Consider the following 14,879-nt stretch of genomic DNA (forward strand, 5'->3'; position numbering starts at 1 on the left):
AAATGGCTAATAGGAAAGGCGAGAAACTATTTGAAAAGCTTACAGTGAAGGGGAGCTGAGGAAAGACAAAATAACTTACCCTTCTACCTGACTAAAAAAACAAACATTAAAGATATTGAACTTTAGAACACTAAGGAAAAAAAAGAATATCCTTGATCTGAGAACCTTGAAAATTACTCCAAAGTGCCAGAAATCTTCATAAAAACATGCATCTACAAACATTAAAATGGATGCAATTTAGCTGATTACAAAGATCTAAAAAACATATAAATAGAAAAAATAAATTATAAAAAACTACATGGGATTATTTAAGTATCCACAAACAACTATTTAGCTACCTGGAAAAAAAGCATAGTCATAAATTTTTACATTAAAGAAATAAATATAAAAAAAGAAGACTAATAAAAGAAATAAAAAAGAAAACTTTAAAAGGTAAAATTATTAACAGTAAACAAGGATACCCTTTTCTCCACATCTTTGCCAACACTTGTTATTTGCTGAGTTTTTGATAGAAGCCATTCTGACTAGTATGAGGTGGTATCTCATTGTGGCTTTGATTTAAATTTCCCTGAAGATTAGAAATGTTGAGCACCTTTTCATACTCTGTTGGCAAAAAGGACAAGATCATATAAAACATAAAAGTAAATTACAAGGCAATCAAGAAGAGTTTATTCTATTAAAAACTTAGAGACACTGAAAAAAATGTAAGAAAAATAATAGTCAAAACTGTAATCCAAGAGCACACCCCATTGACTAAAAGTAAGAACAAGAGTAAGATGAGGATAAAGATGAAGGAAGAGGAGGACAAACAGACTTGAATTAAAAAAATTAAGTGGACTCATTTGGTACCTGGAAATATTTTCTCATATATGTCAATATGAAACAAATTAAGTCAAACTACTAGATTAAAAGGAAAAAATTAGGCCTGCTAGCAAAAGAACCAGGTGATATATAGACATATTTCTCAAAAGTATATAAATGAAAATAACAATGTAGCTGCATTTTTAAAATTCTTAAAGAAAGAAACTCTCAACCAATAAATTATTTATCAAGACTAGACGAAAATTATTTAAACACCCAGGAACTCAGGGAAATTGTGTTTATAAATCATTCTTTTTTTAATTAAAAAATTATTGTTGTTCAGTTAGAGTTGTCACCACTTTCCCCCATTACTCTCCGTCCCCTGTCTACCCCGCCTCCCACATTCAATCCCCCCGTCCACGGGTCCTCTATATGTATTCCTTGGCTTGACCCTTCCCCTTCTTTTCCCTTCTATCCCCTGTTTTAACCTTCTCTCCCTCCCCTCTGGTCATTGTCCATTTGTTCATTATCTCCAAGTCTCTGATTCTATTTGCTCATTTGTTTGTTTTGTTGATTAGGTTCCACTTATAGGTGAGATCATGTGGTATTTGTCTTTCACTGTCCGGTTTATTTCACTTAGCATAATAATAAAATATGATCTTCCCACACAAAAAATAAGTGGAGAAAGCAACAGAAATCTAATGATAAGCAGTTAATATACAGGTAAAACTGTAAATCTGAGAATAAAAAGGAATAAATATGGGTAAGAATACTATGTAAATCTTTTATGTTGAAAAATATATAAAAATGAGAGTAGAGAAGAAGAAAGGAAAATAAGCTTATTGAAAGTTGTACAGCTTATACATAAATACTATTAAAATTGAAAAAGATATTAAATGTTAAGTAAAACACAAAAAGAAAAGAAAACATTATAAAATGTCATAGGTAAATAATACAGGAAGACAAAAAACAAATTAAATGGTAACAAAGGTAGCAAAATTTCTATACAGGAAAAACATTTACATAATTTTGTGTAAAACACAGTAATTATGATAAAAACTATTATGACAGAATTGAGACCCTTGGTACAAGACATAGCTTAATTCATCTATTAAAAGGAAGGGAGTTTCTTTGGTTTACAAAGCAAGAGCCAATTATATACAATATACAAAAACACACATAAAGCAGAATAATTCCAAAAGACAAGCAAGCAATGATAAATCACAAAGAACTCTGGAAAAAAAAACTTCACAACACTCCCTTTATCTAAAAGAAAAACAGGGAGGAAAACCTGGGAAAATGAGGGTCACCAGAAAATAAGAAAATGTCACCTGAAAAGATAGAGCCAGAAAAAGGCAACTATAAATTTATAAACCCATCCCATCTCTCTGGCGCCTGATTCACGTGTGCACAGTATAAACTAAAAGCAGCTAGGAACTAAGTTATAAAAAACAATGATGTGATATAAACCAGTGCCCACCTGAGGTGTGGTAGACTGCAAGTTAAGTCTAACCTAGTTAAGTGACTACTAAAACTAAAATTTCAACAATTTTTTAAATGACTACTGCAAAGATCAGAGACTATGCAACATATTTACAGTGGCTGAAATAAAAACCAAATTTTTTCAAGCTGTGAAGAAACAGAAAAATATGACCAATTATCAAGGAGCAAAATAATCAATATAAGGCTACTGGAAGATTTCACATTAGCAGAAATATCATATAAACTTTAAGGTATCTATTTAACCTATGCTCAGTGAGGTGAAGAAATTACTCTCACAATAAAAGGAAATAAAGAATAATTGAGCAAATAAAGATAATTATAAAAAAACAAAAAGAAACAAAAAACATTAAAAATAAACAAGGGAATTCTAAACCTGAAAAATTAAACATCTGCAACTTTATATGTATTCATACATATAATAATATATAAATATAATATGAATAATATGGTTATATGATTTATATGATTTATCATATGATCTATATGATTTCATCATATGATTTTATATGATTTATATATGATAAGCAGAACAGAGAGGATAGAAAAAAAAGTGTGTGTACTTCTAGATTCATCAACAAAAATATGCAATCTGAAGAATACGGAAAAGAAAGGGTGAATAAAGACAACTAATAGAACTAAAAAATGTGGAGGATAGTTTCAACACATCTAACATATATAGAATTCAAGTCCTAGAGGGGAGGAGAGAGTGAGGAAGAAAAAGTAATTTAAGAAACAGTGGCTGATTTTTTTCCAAATTGAGAGCAATGCTTAAATTTATAAATTAAATGTGTTAAGGAGACCCCAAATGGAACAAATTCAAAGACCCCAAATGGAACATTTGACTATAACTATTATGCATGTTATAGTCAAATGGTAAAAAAAAAAATTGAAAACAGCTGGAGAAATATAAACAACATGATTTCCCTGGATGCTTTTCATTCATTCTTTAAGTTGGCCATACAGCGGGGTTTTCTCCACATTTAGTGCTCAAAATTACTGAAGTTTAATAATAGTTTCTCTAATGAGATTTAGCTCCCATATATAACCATTTTTACTAAGGAAAAGATTAAGAGGATACATATTACATGGAAGAAGGTTATTGTAGCCTACCTTTATAGATGAAGGAAAAATTCAGGATTTTCCCATTTGTTACATTTCAAAATATTGTAGAAAAAAAAAGAAATGGGGCATTTTCTTTTTTTATTGCATTTTTTCCATTACCATTTAGTCCCCTTACACCTCCCTCATGTCAAATCACCACACTCTTGTCCATGTCCATGAGGATTTTTTCCTTTTTGCCCAATCCCTCCACCCCCAGCCTCACCCTGCCTTAGCTTTTGTCCTGTTCTCTATCTATGAGTCTGTCTCTGTTTTGCTTGTTAGTTCAGTTTGTTCATTAGATTTCACATATGAGTGAAATCACATGGTTTTATTTTTCTCTGACTGGCTTATTTCACTTAGCATGATGTTCTCCAGGTCCATCCATACTGTCATAAAGGATAAAACTTTCTTAATTTTCACAGCCAAATAGTACTCCATTGTGTAAAAGCCCTGTAGTTGTTTTTTCCACTCATATGCCGAGGGACACTTGGGCTGCTTCCATATCTTGGTGATTGTAAATAATACTGCAATGAACGTAGGGGTGCTTATGTTCTTTCGAATTAGTGTTTTAGGTCCCTTTGGATACATTCCCAGAGGTGGGGTTGCTGGATCAAAAGGCATATCCATTTTTAGACACTTCTTCAAAGAGGACATACAGGTGGGTGAATAGATGTGTAGAGAAATGCTCAATGTCACTAATTATCAGAGGAATATAAATTAAAACCACAATGCAAAATACCACCTCACACCTGTCAGAATAGCTGTCATCAATAAACCAACAAACAAGTGCTGGTAAGGATGTGGAGAAAAGGGAACCCTTTTGTATTGTTGGCGGGAATGCAGACTGGTGCAGCCACTGTGGAAAGCAGTGTGGAGATCCTCAAAAAATTAAAAACGGGGCATTTTCTGTATCCAACAAAATTCAGAGTCTAGATACTTCAATTACAAGAAGTGGGATGTTAGCAAGTAGTTATTGAAATGCCTATTAGAGCATAAATATGTCTTTGGGAGTTGGGAAGACTGAGGCACTGAGAGTGAAATTCTAACTGACTCAGAAGAAGAATAAACTTTTGTCATACTGCCATTTTCTGTGAGATACATGGGAGGCGATTGAAGGTCATGAGATCAGGGGTGTAGAAATGACCCTATCGGGGAAGAGATTTTCATTATTATTATAAAGACCACTATTATTATAATTATACTCACCATGTTTTTCCTTAGCATTACATTTTCTTAGTGAGATTTAGCTTGAAGTAGGGTGAAAAGATAGGGTCAGTATCTTACCCTGAAGTTGTAGATGGCCGCTGTAGATAGTCCGTTCCAATTGTCTATGTTAAAGGTTAGAGGGAGAAAAAAAGCATCCAGTAACTTACGAGTTTGCCTCTTGTTCCTTTAGAAGGCCACACGGCAGCTCACAGAGGTCCTTAGAGAATGAGAACTTTCTCTAACAGCATAATTTGCCCAGTATCAAATTCATTTTGAAGAAAAATTGCCACTCTCCAGTTGATCAGGGGTCACAGGTGGAAACAGCGACCACAGGGCATCCTAATCACTCCCCGCAGGTGAAGGCCCAGTTTGAGTGTGAATGGCAATGGTAACAAGACAAAGAGCTTCACCACTAAAATTCCATCAGAGAAGTTATTACAGTGTTTGGCTTTATGGATTCTGTCAAAGAGAAATGACTTCAGCTGCTGCCGCTGTTAGCTTAACTCCTGCCAAGTTCTATATAAAGGCTAGTAGAACAGCTTGTTGAAATTTCAGTAGAGGCTGACTCAGGAAAAAAAAAATAATAGTAACATATAGTCTTCATCTGAGCTGCATCGTGACTTTCAGAGATTCCAATATATAGTCCGTGTTTATTTCCTAGAATAAATCGAACCTGAGAAATTCTCAACTGTATAGTTCTGAGAGACATTTGGCTTTATACAACTTCACAATCTCATATAACCTGCCTAGTAAGTAAATATTTAAATATAAAAGAAAACTTTTCACTGCAGTAGGAACGGTGAATTTTTCCCCATTTTAATAAGCACAGTTTCTCCTTTAGAGAAAATAGCAAGCAAGTCACCTACTTACTGTTTTGTGTAAATTTCAGGAGAAAAAAATTGTTACTAATTAGAAATAAGGGCATTGGAGGTTCTAGTAAAATCTAGAAGGATCTAGCCATCCATATATCATGTCAAGTACAAGATATTGACTAGTTAAAACAGGCATTTATCCAAATTTCCGTTTGTGAGATATTGTTCTTCACACAGTTCTCAGATCCGAAAGGAGAGACAGTTGGAGTTGTGTTGGTCATCAGAGAATATATGAACATCTATCTCATTGAATTAAAATGCTTTCTCTGGAAATAAATATTTCTTTGTTGTTGATTTTTATTTTCAAGTTAAAACATTTGCAAAGTGAAGACTATTGAATCTGGTCCTGTACCAAAGAAAAGCAATATGATTCTATTACATTTTAGCAAGAAAGAGAACAAAGTTTTATTTTTCAGGCATTTCTTATATCAGTCAATATACTCAAAATAGGAAGAAAATATTATATACTAATTTAAAAACTTTTTGTTTATATTACACCACCTCCTGAAGAAAATTCTGAGACTAATAAAGAAAATAGCTTGCTTACAAGAAACTGACTGCCTTTTATGCAGCTATGGATTAATTTAAATGAAATCATGAAGTATATATTTAATTAACACTATGTGATTAAAGTGCACCACAAAGAAATCCGATCATCCAACTAAATATTATTTAAATGTGAAACAATAGGTAAAACTGTCTGTACATTTCTGGAAGATAATAGCGTAAAAAAGTGAAGGAATTAAGATCTATAGATAAATGGATAAAACATAGCCATGGACAACTGTATGGTGATAGCCAGAGGAGAAGGGGGTGGGAGGAGATGGAAGTGGGCAAATGAGGGACAAATCAGGACAGAAGGAGACTTGACTTTGGGTGCTGAGCACACAATGCAGTGTGCAGATGCTATTTTATTTAGTTGTACCCTTTAAACCTGCATGGTTTTATTAACCTATGTACCCCAGTAAGTTCAATGAAAAGAAGCACAAGGACACAAGTATACAAATAGAAGTAATTAACCCAAGGCTAAAGCTAATGAATCAGAAAACAAGTATAAATTCCTAAATCAAACAAAACATGTTTTTTAAAAAAATTATGTAAAACCAAAACAATACCAAGTGACTGTGACAAAGAAAAAGAGAGGAAAATACATATGCATTGGGAGACACAAGGTGCTCACTGCACAGGTTGCTATTCCTCCACTGAAAGCCCGCCTCCTTCATTTTAATAGCAGTATCAACAATGACTGACCAGCTAGACTGTATTTCTCAGTCTATTTTGCAGCCACATGTGATCATTTCCTTGGATGAAGACCTTGCAAATGGGATGTAAATGGAAGTATGGTTTGCAAATTCTAGCCTGTGCCCTTCATGGAAAGAAGCATTATTCACTTTCTTCTGCTTTCTCTCCAAGACTGAGGTTTAGTGATGGCAAGTCAGGTCTGACCATATGCCAGGCTAAGAGATGATAAAATGACACAAAAGAAGGAAAATGGATACCTGAGTGACTTGGTACCAAAGAACTTTCTTAGTCCTTGTTCCTTGAGAATTCTTCCTTCTACATTCCAGCTTTTAAGATGTGAAATTAAACTAATTTCTTTAAGCCACTGTTAAGATGGTGTTTGTGAAAACAGTGAAACCAATACAAAATAATGCACCCCAGCAATATGTATAAGATTTTCAAAAGTTAAAAATCAATTTTTTTTTATTCTGCCTCAACCTCATATTGCCATAAGCCTTATTGTTTTATTTGACAGTCTTGCATAGTGGGGTAATTTATAATAAAATGCATAATTTTAGGCCTTAAAATTGTAAATTGTAAATGAAATGAATGCTTTAAAACACTGATTATGCTGAGGGGGACTTAACAGGAGAAAAGTATAGAAACTTTCAAAAATCAAACACTAACATAACAGCAAAATTCAATATGTAACTGCAAAGGCACTGATAATTACAAAATTGTGAAAATTATTCTAGAAAACAAAAATGCAAAGACTAAGCCTTATACCAAAATAATATGTGACAATGGAGTTACTTACACTAATTATATCTAAAACTCATTCTTGAATTATCTATATCGAAAAATAATTATAAATAACATCAAAAACACAAATGACGGATTCAGTTTTCTCCCTGCTTTTAAGAGACAACAGCTTCTGTACATCAATAAATGAAAATAAAGAATATAATGGAAACACTGGCACAGGCACTTGTACAAGAAAGTGTAAGATTTAAAAAACTCCTTAAGAAAATATAATAAATTTCACTGCTAAAGGAAATTTAAAAAAATGAAGTGCATATTTGTCTGCAATGTATGTAATATATAACATTAATAATTTCTACTTTCAGAGAAAATATGGGGGAAAGGTCACTATTCACTGTTCACTGTTGGAGAACAAATTTGTACATTTAGATGGAGTTTATCAATATGAAATGTCTGATTTACCCAATATTAAATGTATGAATTACACACAATACTGGTTTCCCAGATTCAAAAAATTAGGATAAGAAAACAGTAATTTAAGGAGTAAAAATACATGTAGAAATATGTAATTATATAGCTCTTTTTCATAACAAAGTAGTAAAATAACTAAAATTATTTAGAATATACTATATACTAATTTCATTTAGAATATACTAAATAAAATAATTTATATCCATGCATGTCTTAATCAGCAACAATGAAAAAGAATGATATATGTCCATATATTTTTCATAAAATATATAGAGTATAATTTGATATTAATTAGAGTTTTTTTTATGTGTGTGCACATAAACATAAACCAAAATCTGGAAAGATATCCACCTAACTGTAAACATGGTTGTCTTTCCTTGGATGGAATTGAAGCAATATGTGTAGACAGAGAAAGAAATTAGAATTCCTACAATACTTCTTTTTAAAATAATGAAATCATTACTGCTTTTTCTAAAACTTTATTTTTATTATTCTCTACAATTTCCAAATTATTTAAAATTTAAAATATAGAAGGGTGCATTATGGAAAACTTCAACTGGGCCTTTCCATGAGAAAGAATTAGCTCTTTAAACCTTACTTAGAATTCAGTAGCTAGATGCGTCTTTCAGTTCTTTCTGGCTCAGAAACGAGTCCATCGCTTTGTGGGATTGCTGATGAAAGGCAATCTTTCACATTTCATGTATGGGGGGAGTGGAAATTATTCAAGTAGAACTAAGGCTGTATTGCAAATCTGTAACTCCAGCCCACCTGACACAACCAGTGATGGGCGTTTGAACTGATACCAAAAGCGGCTTTTGGAGGTGGACATATTTGTATTAAGTTTTTTAATCATATTTGAGCAATAAAAGATGCTGCCTTGCTAGGAAGGGGGGTATAAACAGTAAATAGTTAAATGCTATTTTAAGTGAAGGAAGGTAGTCTTTTCTATTGCAACCTATAGGCTGAAGTGGACATACCAATCCTCCACCAAAATCAAAATCAATCCTTCTTGTTTTTATTTTAATTTTTAAAAGATTTTATTAGTTATTTCTAGAGAGAGTGGAAGGAAGGGAGGAAGAGAGGGAAACGTCGAAGTGCAGGAGATACATCGATCAATGGCCTTTTGCATGTCCCCAGCTGGGGACTTGGCCCACAACCCAGGCATGTGCCCAGACTGAGAATCAAACCAGTGACCGTCCTGTTTGCAGGCCGGCACTCGATCCACTGAGCCACACCAACCAGGGCTGTTTTGGCTTTATTGCTGCTGTTGTTTTACGTACCCACCGACTGATTTCTAAGTAATTTGTTACTAATTGTCTCTTTGTGACTCTTTTCTGAGGGCTACCCTCGAGGCACAGGACTGCTGTGCTGGCAAGGGCAGTGAGTAGGGGGTGCATGTTTTGGGACTCTGCCATGTCACAAGTTGGTTCAGCCACTTCCCATTGCCAGGCTTCACTTCCTTGAGAGTCCCTATAAAGAAAATTCTTTTTTGAGACCTGCTTGTGGAGGAACAAACCAAAGATGACTCCTACTTCCCTCTCATACAAATACACAAGCAACACATACACACAACACACACACAGCAGTACAATAATAATTATAATGATACAACATACGATACTTATGACTAAGCCCTATTTAGAATATCTTTGCTTTATTCATTTTAGCAATAATTCTATTTGAAGCAAGGTTTCCGAAGGACTTTCACCAGGATTTATTATATGAATTAAAAAATAATGAATGAAAACATGTTACATTACAGATTAGGTATCAGAGGTGTTATGTATTTGCAGCACAAGTTCATTTGACTTCACATTTTTAGTGTGTAAGACAAGGCACTATTAATTGTACATTGAGTAAGTAAAGCCCTAACTAGTAAGTGGAAAATGGACATAAAGTATCTTATTTATAATTTATCGAGTATACTATCTCTTAAATGATGAATAATCAGAAGATGGAGTAATATAGATGGTATCATTAGAAGAGGGAGTCCAAATGTTTCCTGTCCGTTTATTTTGTTTTGTTTTTTTAAAGAAGTCTTTTCAATATATGAAGTTTTTGAAACTAGCACAACTATGCCTTGTAGATACTTGGTTCCCCAAGCATTGCATTTGAAACACTCTGATAATTCTTAAACTCGCTCTTCATTGAAACAATGTAAATACAGATTTGAGTTTATATAAGCTGATTTGGTCAGGCTGGCAGGACACTCAGGAACCGAACGTTAGATATTGCCGGGATGAATTGGTATCAGCGTCCATTTCATCCACCTCTCTTGATTATAGCCTTAAGCATTTCTTTCCTGCCTGCTATCTAAGTAAAGATTGACTTTTTATTACTAAACTATCACATTTATTCTCTCTCTGTGAAACTTCATGGAAATTTATAATTTAGACCAGTGTAACCCAAAAGAAATATAGTATAAGCCACATTTCAAAAATACTGTATTTCTAAATGTTTAAAAATATAAAATAAACATAAAATTAATTTTATACTATATTTACTACAGTATATGCAAAAAATTGTTGTTTCAACATTAACTAAATATAATAAATTATTCACAAGACAGTTTACAATGACATTTTGGTATTAGTCTTCAAAATTTGGTGTGTATTTCATATATACAGCCAATCTCAATTTGTATTAGCCATCTTGCAATTGCTCAAGAACTATATATATTATAGGACAGATATGGAGCCATTTTTTTGTAGTAGTGTTTGTTCATTCTTCACCACTTGTTTTCATGTGACACATAAGGTGTATACAGTGAAGAAAAATGAAGATGATAAGGGCCAGTCAGCTGGAGTCTCTCAGTCCTCCATCATGAGAACTGATGGTATAAAGTGTTGCAGTATTGGTAACTAAGACTCACGATCCACTCTTCTACTGTATGTACCTCTGTGTGTATGTGCAATATTATTAAGAACAAATAATTGAAAAAATAAAATGAGCTAGAGGATACATTAGTTATTTATTGATGGATAATAAAATTTACCAAAACTTAATGGCTGAAAACAACAAATTTTTATTATTTCACATTTTCTATGGCTGGGAGATCTGGGTCCAGTGTAGTAGCTGGGTGCTTCCGGAGCAATGTGTTACATGAGGTTGCTCTCAAGCTGGTAAGCAGGGCTGTGTGTGCTCCCGTCCAAAGATTTGACTGTGGATGGGAGATGAGACCCGCCTCCCAAATCCTCCTGTGGTTGTCTGGCCTCAGGCCTTGGCATCTGCATCTCTACAAGGATGCCTGTGGATGGAAACTGGCTTCAATCCGGGCAAACAATTCAAGATAAAGCAAAAGGCAGTGCCCAAGGCTGCAGCCACAGTTTTTTATACTCTCACCTTGAGAGTAAAACCCATGGTCTGCCTTATTCTGTTTGATCAAAGCAGATCAAAGCGCAAAAAGTTCAGTCCACTCTCCGGGGGCTGCGACTAGCCAGTGGTGTGGTGGCCTAGAGGCAAGGACCCCTGGGGCCTGTGAGAAGCTGCCTGCCATCGCCCTTCTGGCCCCCAGAGACTCACACGCCCCCCACATGCAACTTACACGCCTCGCTACTTCAAGTCCCCAAGAGTCACTTTTCCTTACAGCGCTAATTCACAGGTCAGCCTCTTGCCATCTACGTCCGATCTAGGGTGAAGAAGCCTTCTTTGCTGTTCTTTAATTATGTAGCACCGCGGGAACAGCTCCTTCTGAGCTGTACCTGGCTCACTAAAAGGGCAAGTTCTTGGCCCCAGGAACCCCCTCCGTGCAGAATCACAGGGGGCCAAAGGTCTCTCTTCATTCCACATTGACTTTGTTATTATTCAGCTCAAATGGTTTCTGTAAATATGTAGCGCTTTTAAAAACTTCATGAGTTTCCTGAAAATCTCTTTGGACTTCCCTCCAGGATATGAAAGCCACATCCACTAAGCTCTTCAAGATAAATCCTTCTTAGCTCCTTGCCTTAAAGTAATTTGTGAGGCACATCCTTCTTTAGCTTAACGGGACTTTTATGTGATTGAATGGTATTCTGAGTCATCATCTTTAATTATTCTGAAATATTTAAAAAACATTTATAGTCACATTCAGTTTTCTTTCAGGCCATATTTTCCCAGTAGTGTTCTAGATTTGACCTTTGCTTTGAAGCCATTCATTAACTTTAGTTTAATTTGTTCTCTGGAGTGATTGGAATTTTCAAAACCATAAAATCCCGGCTACTTTTTGGCCTGAGTCCTTTTCTCAATTTATCTCCCTCCTCACCCAAGTGTCTCCATTTAGAGGTATATCTATCTTTTGTATTCAATGCATATAATGACACATACAAAATATCAGAAATTCTGGAACACATTACTAAGTAAACCAATCATTTTTCAAAGGATAGCCAGTAGCATCACCCTTGGGCTTTGATTAGAAATGTTTTTACTTGGAGCAAGTGATCTCCTTCCACTTCCTTCCCTCCCTCCCCAGACTAAATCGGTCCTCTCCAATTCTTAAGGTGGTGGGGTTCAAGGTTAAGTATCGTAAAACAGATTGTCGGGACTGCTGTTGATTTAGGCAAAATGATTTATTGTAACTTCTTACAACCAGCTGGGCTCATGAAGCAGAAAATCAAAAACGAATTTGTAGAATTGTTGGGGCATTAACATTGAGTGGTCTTGCCTGAAGACCAGCAGGGAAGGTCGTGCTACGGTAGCTGTGCTGCGTACAGGCAACCAGCCAGGCAGCTACCCAGGATGCAGCCTATATGTCACTTGAATAACTTATATACACTGTGCTAATAGACTCAGGGTTTCACAAGTTACTCCTTATAGGAAAATTAAGTGACTCACCTTCCACAAAATAGGCTAGGCCTCAAAGTGTAAATTAAGCCAACATTCTCAGCAAGTGAAAGCTTTTTTTTTTTTATACCAATTTGTTGTTCCATTTATTTATGCAATGTATGCATTCATTGGTTGCTTCTTGTATGTGCCCTGACCAGAGATCGAACCCACAGCCTTGGCCTAGTGAGATAGTGCTCTAACCAACTGAGTTATCTGGCCAGGGCTTTCTAAGTAGTTTTTCCACCTGTACATAAAAGTAATGAGGTACAATGTGTACCAGCCAGGCTATTGTCACCTAAAGTCAGCAAAGTACATGAAGCTATTACCAAGGAAAAATTAGACATATTACTTTAATATGCTTAACTAGAATCTGTATGGCCTATAATGCCACCATATAAAAATGAAGAGAAGAATTAAATAAGGGTGATAAACATCTTAAATTGCCATAACTCAACACCAGTGAAAATCTTTCTAAATTACTATTTATTTTCCCATAGATCATAGTTTTCCACGTGGGTGTAACTAACACATTCCATTGTCCAGGAAGAGAAAAACTGAGACGTTAAAAATAAAACTTAAGTGTATTTTCAGGGTATGCAATTAATGTTGTGTATTTAATATAAATGAATAATAATTGTTAATAAAAATCAACTTATTGTTTCGAAAACTTAAGTTTTCCAAACACTAAATTTTTGGAAACTCTGTTCTAAACCATTTAAATATACAGTTCTAAATTTTGAACTATATATTATTTTACATTGTATTTCCTTATATTTAGATTTTATTTATATTATTTTAAATTGGACAGAATTATCCATTTTCCTTGCTGGTATGTGGCTAGCTTGCTGGTTAGAAACATTTAAATCAAGAAATCATAATCTTGATTTAAATTTGCTTATATCAGTTACAATCTAGCATTTTGTTGCTTTTTTCACAAAGGGACTATTTTTACCCAGGGGCTGGCAGGCGTAATGGAAGCTCATGCAGGGCAATACAAATGGAAGTATAACTACAGTGATCAACTGTAACCCCCATGTAGAAGGAGATCAGTTCAAATGCATTTTGCAAGGTCCTCTTGTGGTAATATTCTCTGTCTACAAGCAAATGTGGCACATACTTCGAAAGTATTCCATCTGGAAGGAATACTGGAAGAAGTGGCAAGACTGAAAAGTTAAAAATATGCAGAAAACAAAAAGACTTAATGCCACATTCAAAGAGAGAGGAAAAAAAAACTTCGCATAGATAATAGCTCCTCTATCCAAGATGTTGCATCTTAGTGCCATAATTAACTTTAATTTTTTTTTTAGATTTTGTTCTTATTATAGCAATAGCAATTCATTGTAGAGAATTACAAATTAGCCTCCCGATGAGTTTTTTTTCCTGTTAAATTTTAATTTTACAGGTGGTCGAATGTGGACAGCTGCCATGGATTAGAAAACAGCATGGAAAAACCAAACTATTAAGCTTAACTCACGTTCAGGTTATATGAATTCAGAGCACATCTCCCAAAACAGCCTTATTATAGTATATTATAGTTTCTGAAGGGTCTAGTAGAAACTTAGACCCTTGAGAAAACTGAAAAACTCAGAAATCTCTATCCTCAGTTTAGAAGGATTATAGCACGACCACCATCTCAGGGAAAGGGCAAGGAAATAGAGTCTCTGCTTTGTTCTTTTGACAGGGGAAGGTATTCTGAGAGAAATCAAAACCCCAACCGAAAGCTTAGTTTAGCTACTATGTTAACTATTCGCCTTTGATGGAAATCCACAATCCAAAAATAAACTTTAAAATTTAGCTGAAATGTATTATACATTTGGAAAGTATGGCGAGGATGGGGAGCAAAGTCTGAAGGTTCAAAGTCAAGCCACATATCTTACTCTCCTTAAACAAAATCTTCTCTGAAGATTACATGACAATAAAATAAAGATAAATATGTTATTTCTTAAAAAGCACTCATCATCAATGAAATTAACAGGAAAAGAGTGGAAAAAATAGCTGAATTACAAGGAAGAGTCACACAGAAATTTTGGAATTAAAACATAAGGGGCACAATGAGGAAAAATTATGCAGCAAGAGACTAAACACAACTGAAGAGATAATTAGTGACCTGGAAGTTAAATTAGATGAAAGTATCTTACCCAC

The sequence above is a fragment of the Pteronotus mesoamericanus genome, unplaced genomic scaffold, assembly GCF_021234165.1.
Source record: "Pteronotus mesoamericanus isolate MK-2021 breed Mesoamerican mustached bat unplaced genomic scaffold, CSHL_Meso_final contig_94, whole genome shotgun sequence".
Classification (NCBI taxonomy): domain Eukaryota; kingdom Metazoa; phylum Chordata; class Mammalia; order Chiroptera; family Mormoopidae; genus Pteronotus; species Pteronotus mesoamericanus.